Here is an 11,503-nt window from a genome sequence, read left to right as displayed (position 1 = left end):
TCAGACATTTTATTTGTTTTAGATATATCAATCATTACATAGTGTAGTATAAAACAAAGTCGCTTTCGCATCTAACAGTAGATAAATAAAGAAAGAAGACTTTTTGGCTCTGATACCGTAACGGCCTATCAATTATGAATTTATTATACCTAATCTAGATATTTTATATTCGCAATGCTACATACATTGTAATATCCGTCTCCATTCATTGTAACGGTGGAGGGACTAAATAGTTGAATAAAACTGAATAAGCAGTTGCTCCACTCTATAGGTACTGCGTCGTCGTCGTATGCTGTTCATTTTTTCACTCGTTTTGGCGCCAAGAGAGGGTCACATAGTCGTGGTCAAGTTAAGAACTTATAATTTAATTTTGATAACAATAGATACAAGTAAAAAGTAGGTATTATATTAATGTACGAAAGTACTGTACTTAAAAATAATTATTCTTTATTGTACATTTGAAAAACTTAACACTTAAGGACTTGTACATATACACGTACATACTGCCATTTTCTCTTAAAGACATCCAGAGAAGCACTATTTATCAAATACGCGGGGTGCACCGACCTTTGACCTTATAACAGCTGATTCGCGCGTAACGAATTACATTGCTACTTTTTGGTATTTTATAGTGGATATATCACTATAAAATATTATTATTTCTTTAGATTATGACATAATAACATAGTTTACATGATTTTAAGGGAAACATACGATAAAAAAAAAATCCCGTAAAATGTAAAAGATAAAAAATGGTTATTTTTGGTTATCCTTAAGAGATAGACATATACCATCACGGACTTTTTTGTTGACCTTATTTTGATACATCTCAAAGCACTAGACAATACGCATTTTCATTAAACAGTATTGTATTTTTTTTATTTCTTTAACTTTAATGCACAAAAAAATTTGTACATGTGGCGGACTTAATATTTTGCCGCGTTATTTACCAGGCAACCATGAGTGGTGCAGCGAAAGATTATTGGCGGTGCACTAATATAAATAAGAAATGTCAAAAAAAGATTTATAAAGATAATAAAGATAAGCAAAATATAAATTTCTATAAAAAAAATAAATGTATAAATAAATACATAATGATCCGATAATCAAATTATAAGTACAGTCTCAAATTGAAAGTAATAAAAACAGAAAATATAGAGAGAACTATAGGGATATAATAGAAAGATGTGAAAAAAGGAGGACAGTAAAAAAGTTACAAATTTAAATAATGTTCCCGCAATTTCTGTTTAAATGAATTTATTACATTATTATATATATTAGGCATACGACTAGCCTTATGACTGTTACTTTTTTTTTAATCTATACATCTATACATGTAAATAAAATTGGAGTGTCTGTTTGTAATATTGAAATAACCGTTTTTTACTACTTGCATATGAATATAAATACGGTACATACACCAAAATAACATATTTTACAAGTTTTGTCTGTCTGTCTGTCTGTTTGTTCCGGCTAATCTCTGAAATAGCTGGACCGATTTTGACGGGACTTTTTTTGGCAAGTAGCTAATGTAATAAGGAGTAACTTACGCTACTGTTATTTTAGAAAAATAAAATAAAATTTCACGCGGACAAAGTCGCTGGGGCCAGCTAATCTATAGATATACCGAGATGATTAAGTTACTATTATGTTGTTGACAAAATTTTACTGTAATGTTACTATTACATTATCCTACACAATTTGTATTATTTTGGATGAATAAATAAATAAATAAATCATATTAGGCATACGACTAGCCTTATGACTGTTACTTTTTTTAAATCTATACATATAAATTAAATTGGAGTGTCTGTTTGTAATATTGAAATAACCGATTTTTACTACATGCATATGAATATATATAAGGTACATATACCAAATTAACAATTTTTATAATTTTTGTCTGTCTGTCTGTCGGTCTGTTTGTTCCGGCTAATATCTGAAATGGCTGGACCGATTTTGACGGTACTTTTTTTGGCAGGTAGCTGATTTATAAGGAGTAACTTAGCCTACTTTTATTTTAGAAAAATAAAGTTAAATTCCACGCGGACGAAGTCGCGGGAACAGCTTGTTTTTAATAAAAACGGTTTATTCGATAGAAAAAACATCTTTTTTGTGGTACTTGAGAATGTTGAAGCCTGTTGTTCTTAATATTGAAATAATAGTTTTTGTCTACGAGCATATGAATATAAATACGGTACATATACTAAAATTTATTTTTATACAATTTTTGTCTGTCTGTCTGTCTGTTTGTTCCGGCTAATCTCTGAAATAGCTGGACCGATTTTGATGGGACCTTTTTTGACAGGTAGCTGATGTAATAAGGAGTAACTTAGGCTACTTTTATTTTAGAAAAATAAAGTTAAAAACCACGCGGACGAAGTCGCGGGAATAGCTAGTGTATAATATATTAGAGATACCTACGTGTTTTTTTTATTGATGAGTAGCTGTACACGGGATTTAGTTCGTGTGGAATTTAAATTTATTTTTCTAAAATAAAAGTAGCCTAAGTTACTCCTTATTACATCAGCTACCTGTCAAAAAAGGTCCCATCAAAATCGGTCCAGCCATTTCAGAGATTAGCCGGAACAAACAGACAGACAGACAGACAAAAATTGTATAAAAATAAATTTTAGTACATGTACCGTATTTATATTCATATGCTCGTAGTCAAAAACTATTATTTAAGAAGTTACATTCCACGCGAACGAAGTCGCGTGTACAGCTAGTTGTCGGTAGTCTAGCGATTTAGCTAGCACACCGCTTTGATTCCTGCTTGGTGGTCGAGGGTTCGATTCCTCGCACGCTGCAAACATTTGTATTCATGAGTATGATTGTTTGTAACGGTCTGGGTGTTGTCTATGTATAGATAATATATATTAATTTACGAAAAAAATCTTTGTATTTGTATCAGTTGTCTGGTACCCATAACACAATGTTCAGCTAGCTTAACTTGGGTCTAGATGAAGCTGTGTGAATTGTGCTGAGATTACTATTATTACTATAATAAATCTTTTCAAATCAGCCGATGTTTATTTTTGCCATAATACGTGCTGTTACCATGTGATAATATTACGTACTTACTGTTTGATAATGTGATAATATTACGTACTTATTACTGTTTTAAATGTGATGCGTTCATTATTTATATTTCCTTTGAATTAAAGACAAGTGTATATATATATATATATATATATATACGCACACTTGTTGCACACTTATGTTGATCCAGCCACGACCCGTAGATACATTTGCTGATTCCACTGTCTCTCTCTTTCTACCACTATAACGGTATCGTGGCGGAACGGCAACATGTTGCCGTTCCGCGTTCCCGCGTGTTCCCTAGATAAAGTATTCGTCGATAGTACCTGTACTCGATATATATGTTTTCAACAATTTCCTGCATTAGTGACTCCGTATCAGCAAAATTTTTTAAATGCACAAAAACTTTTTGGCTCTGAATATATTTAAAAAATCATTTACTTGTGTGTTGATGAATTTATATACTAGTACATGAAGTACCTAAAATACTTGTTTTGATTCGAATAGGTAGCGATATTATGAATTTATTATACGTAATCTAAAGATTTTGACGAAATAAGAGTAATTAGTTATCTGTTAACCTTGACTTCATACTGGCACCAGTATTATCAGATGATGAACATACTCTTCGAAAACTTACAGCAGAAATATCGTGTTTGGACTCATTAGATTGGTCTCGATGAATAGAGTTTAAAAAACTTAAAATAAATGGTAAATTAGAAATAACGTATAAAAACACTCTACGCAAAATTCAACCACTTTAAAACTTAATAATAATAATTAGGAAAAGATCAAAGCTATAAGTGCACTGAAAGTAATTGATGGCTTCCACACAATATTTTCAGTACTAAACAACTCTGTTTGTTCAGTAAAAGTGTAAATACACTGGTAACCTTTAATCATATTTTATATGCAAACATTACATATACAAACCCTAAAGTTTTATTTCAGAATAGCCAGTAGTTTTGAAGAAATAAGTCTTTGAAATTGTACGTGTAACTTATATATATACTAGTTTTTTCACCATAACAAACAACACCAATATGGCCTAGTTAGTAGTGTACCTGTGTACCAATTTACCACACAGATACTCTGAGTTCCAATCCTACACTTTTTTTTTATTATTTATTTTTTTGTTTTTTTTTTTTAATTTAATATTTTAATAATTAATTTAATTTATACGATTATTAATTTATAATAAAAACGTAGTTAAGTATTAAATTAATTTTACTAGTTAGGAGTGTACCTGTGTACCAACTTACCACACAGACACCCCGGGTTCGATTCCCACCATTGACTATTGTTATTTACTTCTTTTTGTTTTTTTTTTAATTTAATATTTTAATAATTAAATTAATTTATACGAGAAAAACGTAGTTAAGTATTAAATTAATTTTACTAGTTAGGAGTGTACCTGTGTACCAACTTACTACACAGACATCCCGGGTTCGATTCCCACCATTGACTATTGTTATTTACTTCTTTTTGTTTATTTTTAATTTAATATTTTAATAATTAAATTAATTTATACGAGAAAAACGTAGTTAAGTATTAAATTAATTTTACTAGTTAGGAGTGTACCTGTGTACCAACTTACCACACAGACACCCCGGGTTCGATTCCCACCATTGACTTTTTTTTGTTTTTTTTTAAAGTAATATTTAAAAATAACTATTTTAATAATTAAATGAATTTAATCGATAAAAATAAGTTGTTAAATATTAAATAAATTTTAAGTGACATTAACTATTATAGCATGCACAAACAATATTTTGTAATAATAAAGAAAATACATTTGAAATGTTGTTGTGTTAATTATTTATAAGATCTTACTATAATTGTTAGCTGCTTTACAATTTAGAAAGTATAATAGTTAATGTAAATTAAAATTTATTTAATACTTGACAACTTTTTGTTCGATTAAATTCATTTAATTATTAAAATAGTTAATTTAAAATATAAAATAAAGTCAAAACAAAAAAAATAATAAAAAAAATTCTATGGCGGGAATCGAACCTTGAGCGTCCGTTTGGTAAGTTGATTTGAAATTCAAAGGCTTATTTCTTCGAAATTACTGGCCATTTTGAAATAATACTTAGGGTTCGCATACCCTTATCGGATACTACACGGAGTTTCGTCAAAATAAAATATCTAGGTTAGGTATAATAAATTCATAATTAATAGACCGTTACGGTATCTGTATATATTCGGATCAAAACAAGTACTATGAAATAAGAACGAGTATATAAATTGATTAACAAAAGTAATTGATTTTTGAAATATATTCAGAGCCAAAAAGTCTTCTTTCTTTATTTATGTACTTGTTAGATGCGACAGCGACTTTGTTTTATACTATACTATACTATGTAATGATTGATATACCTAAAATAAATAAAATATCTGAGGTTTGGACAAAAACTCAAAAAGTAATTTTTTTTTGTAAAGGTATTTTGAAAATACTTATTTTGCTTTTAGTGTTATAGTACTTTAACTGTTATATTTTAAGTAACAATGTTTAATTATAATTAATACCACTGCACCAACACTCCGATCGTGCAAAAAATTTAGCTGTTTCATTATTTTTTAGTTCATTAGTAGTCTATCTAAATCCTAATGGGGAGGAGAGTTATGACCCCCCATGACTCCCAAGACCTCCATGACGCTACCCCCTGGATCCGCCGTTACGTCTTCTCTTCATTCGCTCAGTAACGTTGTTACAAAAGAAAAGATTCCCGTCCAAAAAATAACAAGTATTGAGGTTTGATCTGGAGTCACGTTACTCCAGACTGATTTCTATAAATATTTAGATTAGATAGACTATTATTCTTGAAATACTAGCTAGACATTATTAAGTTACTGTAGCCATAATGTAGTAGCCCAAAAGTGCCAATGAGGAAGCCCTTGGCAAATGCTGCACCCTGATTGGCCCGTTTGAATTGGATCAAGAAGTGGTCGTATGCCAAAAAGGTGGATTTGTATAAAATCGTGTATAAATCGCTTAATTATTATTATTACTCGTCGTGACAGTTGTGGCTCACATTTACATATGGTCATACATATGGTCATCTATACGGCATTAGACAAAGTGCCCAAGGGGATATTTATATATATATATATATATATATATATATATATATATATATACATATATAATAATTTTATCAATACTACTACTGTATAAAGAAATACATGAATGTATATATTCCCTTTCCCTTTCTTAGGCTATATTTCTTTCATTTAAAGCTAGTAAAATACTAAAATAATAACCCTGGACAACTCACACAGTGTCATCTAATTCCAAGTTAAACAGATCTTGTATTATGGTAGGTACTATACAACTGATACAAATACTTAGATATATTTTTTGTAAATACAGAATATATAAAATATACACTAATACAAATAATCATATTCATGAATACAAATGTTTGTATCGTGCGAGGAATCGAGCCCGCAACTATCGTAAGGCGATGTGCAAAATCGCTCGACCAAAATGGAGAAAAACAAAGAATATACGACGCGTTTCTGTAAAATATCGTGGATTAGACCAATAAAAGGGAATTGCTTCTGTGTTATAGCTCCGCAATCGTTATTGGTCACAATAACTTAATACTGTCACTAGTGTCGAGTCATTGAAAGCTGGTCGATGTGACGCTTTCCACGCTCGGGGGTTAATTATCTAACGCAGTTCCTAGCCATTCTCATTTCAAGCGGATTAATCAGGTTACGAACACTGATTAAACTTGCTTTTGATATAGCATATGCTGGTGGTAACTATTCTTCCAAATGTTAATTTATAATGAATTTGTATTATTGTAAACATATATAATATTAATTTGAAAAGAATACGAGCTGAGTTTCTTGGCAGTTCTCATCTCGAAATCATTCCGAACTGACGGTAGATTTGACATATCATAAGACTCTGTAATAGACCTAAATGAAGATATATTCTTTTTGTCTCCAGTGCGTGCCTTTGATACATGACGCTGGCATAAATGGTCGTAAAAATAACGACCGATTGCCATAGAAGAAAAGAAGAAGAAGAAGAAGATATATTGAATATTTTTTAATTTTATATTTAGAAAATATCCAGACCAATAGTGAAATACAAAAGTAACATATGTATGTAATTGGTAAATTTAAAAGTCTCACATTATGTCAACAGCGAAAATTACGAACAATGGAAGACAATACTGTTTCTAAATTTAAAATTCTAATCGCAATGTCTTCTATCTGGCCTGATATAAATTTAAAAACACAGTACCAAATAAAAAAATTAAAAATTTTTTGGGAGATCAGGAGATCTTATAGATTTTTGGAATATGACGTTCGAATTCGCTTATTACGTCATATTATTAAGATATCCTAACCTCAAATTGCCAAAATGTGTATTTCGTGTAGGTGAATCCCGGTGAATTAACTATATAGAACACTCGGAAGTCAGCTGCGAATGGAATCCTTACCACCAGTTGCAAGGACCTTTTTATATCCTCTCTGTATTTCTATACATACAAAACATATATCCAGATTAATACAAATAATAGTACTTACAAATTAATACAAATGTTTATATGGTGAGAGGAATCGAGTCCGTAACTATACAAAGTAAGAGCTAAACCGGGTCTGATAAACCGGCGGACAGGATCCGTCAATAACATTATGTATTAAAGAAATAACCTTAAGCATATTTCAGCACATAGAGGTAACACATTATTTCTGGATAGATAACATGAATTATGTATAAATCCCATAGCTCGTTACCGGACAACATTGTAATACATGTAATTCCATATCCACAAATAGAACCGCGCGTTGTTTTTGATTGATGTTGACGTATTGAGGACATGACTAAGTTGTTATAGATTAAATTGTTATGGATTTGAGAATTGTTGCCGAGTGGTTACCACCGTAACTGACTGAAAAGTTGAGAATACAAATTATAATATGTATATCATATGACGTTTATAAAATACTACACGTATTTTATAAACGTCATATGACGATAAGTTCAGACAAACTTGTAAAAAGTAACCTGCATGTATATGTTGCAAACTCTTTGCACATTTTAAATTTTTATTTATTTACTAGCTGACCCCATGAACTCTCTTCCGCCACAAAATTAAATATGTCAAAGGTTTTTTGAAGTTAAAAATCAATATATTTCTGAACGAACCCTGTTTGACAGGTACGAACATATATGTTTGTATGGGAAGATATAATTGTTTTTATTATTTTCCATGCAATTTCTTCATATTTTATCACCGTTTATATCTTCTCTGGACTTCACGAATATTTCAAGACTAAAGACAAAATTAGCCAAATCGGTTCAGCCGTTCTCGAGTTTTAGCGATTGAATTGAATAAATGATTTTCTATTCTATTCTATAACACTTTAGTTCTTCGGAATTGCAACACCTGAATGATGTCGCAGTGATTGCGTCATATAGTAACATAATATCCATGATACTGGTATCACTTACCATATAACTGATATATATATAGTTTACCATTCCAATTAAATAAATAAACCGAACTAATAGAGAGGCATTAGTTGGCGCGGCGTCTATCCCATTGAATTTTATAACTATTGAGGATGAAAACAATTGTTGCTGCGTCAGTTACAGTATTAGATAGGTACTATAAGGATTCAATGTATTGCCTTAGCACCTGAGCAAAGACCTGCAGTGAAGAATGCTGGAATACATAAAAGTTGTGCTAGAATTCCTAATTTTCGTTAATATTATAATCCTTACTAATATTATCCAAAACTACCGAACTGATTTAAGTGAAATTTGTTACACAGATAGTTTAGACCTTAAGAAAGGACATAGGATTTTTTAATGCCAAAAAAGGTTGCAAGGGCTGAATGGAAAGACAAAAGGTTGTATCGAAGTATCCTCATTTTAAAGCTACAAGTTTAATTTTATAAAGTTAGTGAAAATATCACGGGGGTAAAATAGAATAGGGAATGAAAGTTTGTATGGAAAATCGTCATTTTTGAAACTAGAACTTTTAGAGATTTAATGGGTTAGATTATTGAATATGTTTTCTTTATTAGGCCAAGGAGTATAACACGCGAGCGTAGTCGCGGGCATAGCTAGTATATAATATTTTCATAATGCAGATAATTCCAAAGAACTTAGTACATTAAAAAGTATAAACAACCCAAAGTATTTTATACTTTATAACGTACTACATATGTAGATACGAAATTTTATTTGCTACATACAACATATTTTTATAAGCATAGATTAGATAAAAGTTATATTTTTGCAATATCACCGACAACAACGCATGAACCGAAGGCAAGGCTTTCAAGTATTTAACAAGGTATATTGCTAGCTTTACCATCTTACGTGTTAAAAAATACAGGACATGCATGCGTCAAAAATAATATCTTAGCAATTCCTAAAAATACTCACTTATAGATTACAATTTGAAAATTACTTCTATCGAAAAAAACTTAATATAGGGTTATTTAATAGACTAATCGTACAGACTGGAATGTCTCGATTATGATGGAAGAAATGGTCGTACTACACGTAGGCTTAAAGTGGGTTGTATGTCAGAGACGAGGTGCCTTATCCACTCGTCGACTGTAATGAGCTCTTACCTCATTATACGGTCACGAAAAAAAGTGAAATTCACACAAAAACGAGTGATGGTGTTGTAACGTTTATTTTGAAATTGCCTTACTTACTTACCGTGCGCGAGTTTAGTGCCAATACCTACTATTTGTTATAATATAACTTTGTATATAAATAAGGTCTAACATGGTTTACGCACTGTACTAAAATCAGGGACAAAATTTTTGCAGTGGGTTAAATCCACATAAAAAAACAACCTTAATTTTGGACTTTTAAAAAGTCATCCGCTATGTCAGTCGCAGCTATTGCTGCCGCCAAATTACTTGTATTGTAAATTATGTTTCGATTGCAGAGTGAAAAAAAATGTGTTCAAAAATATGATTATTTGTATCGGTTTGTGTATATTTATAATTTAATTAATGCATGCACGCTGTGCATCGAAAGATATTACTTAGTCAGATCGCCCATATTCTGTCATTGAATTTGGGTTCAATTTCATTCATAGAACTGATTCATTTTATGCATACTGGGTGAATGTGTATGCGTAAAATACAGTCGGAATATACCTGGGAATAACTGAGCCTATACCTGAATACCGACTGCCAATCTAAATTATGATAGATCTATACACCAAATTTCATTCAAATCTATTTTACCTAGTTTAAAATAGTCTGCGTAACTTTGTTAGTCGCACCTACTTATACCTACCTATTTCATCCGCAAAGAAGTTTTCTTTCTAAGCTTTGATTTTGTTGAAAAGTAAGATAAACAATGAGGTAAGGTGGACCACCTTACCTCATTGTTTAACCGAATCATAATACAAAATATTTCTTAACTCAGTTCAGACGGATCATCATTCCATTAAAACAAAATATTCCCTACCTTATATATATATACATTCTAATACTTGAAACGAAACACGAGAATTAAGCAAACTGCCTTCCTCATTAGTATAGGTACATGCTTATCTATACCTATATACAAAATTGATTAATCAATTCGATCAAACTTAATTAATTTTAAGATAACACACAAATTATACTTTACGCGTAATTTGAGTAATGAACACGTACAATTTTTTTATTATCTTTCAAATACTTTACTTCACATATTTACATTGAGACGTCAGTAAAGACTTAATTTATTCATTTGTTATACTAATTTAACAAATTCGTAAGAGGTTTTTTTTTTCATGGATGATAATGGAATGGTGCACCCGCTCGCGCTAACGGTTTGCACTGGCGGGACACCAAAGTAGGTTTGATAAGATGAGCTTCTGACAACATGACAGTTTGCCCAGAGTAATGGAAAACCAGGAATTAAACCACGATGGTTTCCAGGACGAACCACTTGGGCGTCAACCTAGCTAGCTATGCGGACACTATACCACATTTCTAACAATCCCCTTCCACCCAAAGTAAGAGATAATATAATTATGTATATACTCTTTTTAAATTTAGTATTATGTAGTCATATACGTATATATATGTCGACGTAAATAATAATATCGGTGGTCTAGCGGTTTAGGTTAGGTTAGGATGGTGGCGAGTTCGACTCCTCGCACGATACAAATACATCCATTCATCAATATGGTTGTATTGGTCTAATGTTTGTATTGAATTAGTAGATATATTACGTGTTTTTTAAAAAATAAATGTGTTTAAAATCTATTAATTGTCTAATAACTTAAATCCGTCTAAATTTGGCACTAGATGACGCTGTAGGTGTTGTCCTGAGTACTTTACTTACAAGTAAATAGAAATAGAAAGTAATAAGTACTTTCGACAATCGCAGCATCGATTCTCTTTGTATGATTATAATTACGAATATGATTGTTTGTATCGGTCTGGGTATATTTATTAAAAAAATAACATA

The sequence above is a fragment of the Achroia grisella genome, unplaced genomic scaffold (assembly GCF_030625045.1).
Source record: "Achroia grisella isolate CSIRO2021 unplaced genomic scaffold, CSIRO_AGI_Agris_v1 utg5633, whole genome shotgun sequence".
Classification (NCBI taxonomy): Eukaryota; Metazoa; Arthropoda; class Insecta; order Lepidoptera; family Pyralidae; genus Achroia; species Achroia grisella.
The sequence above is the reverse complement of the archived record's forward strand: the minus strand, read 5'-3'. Positions refer to the sequence as shown.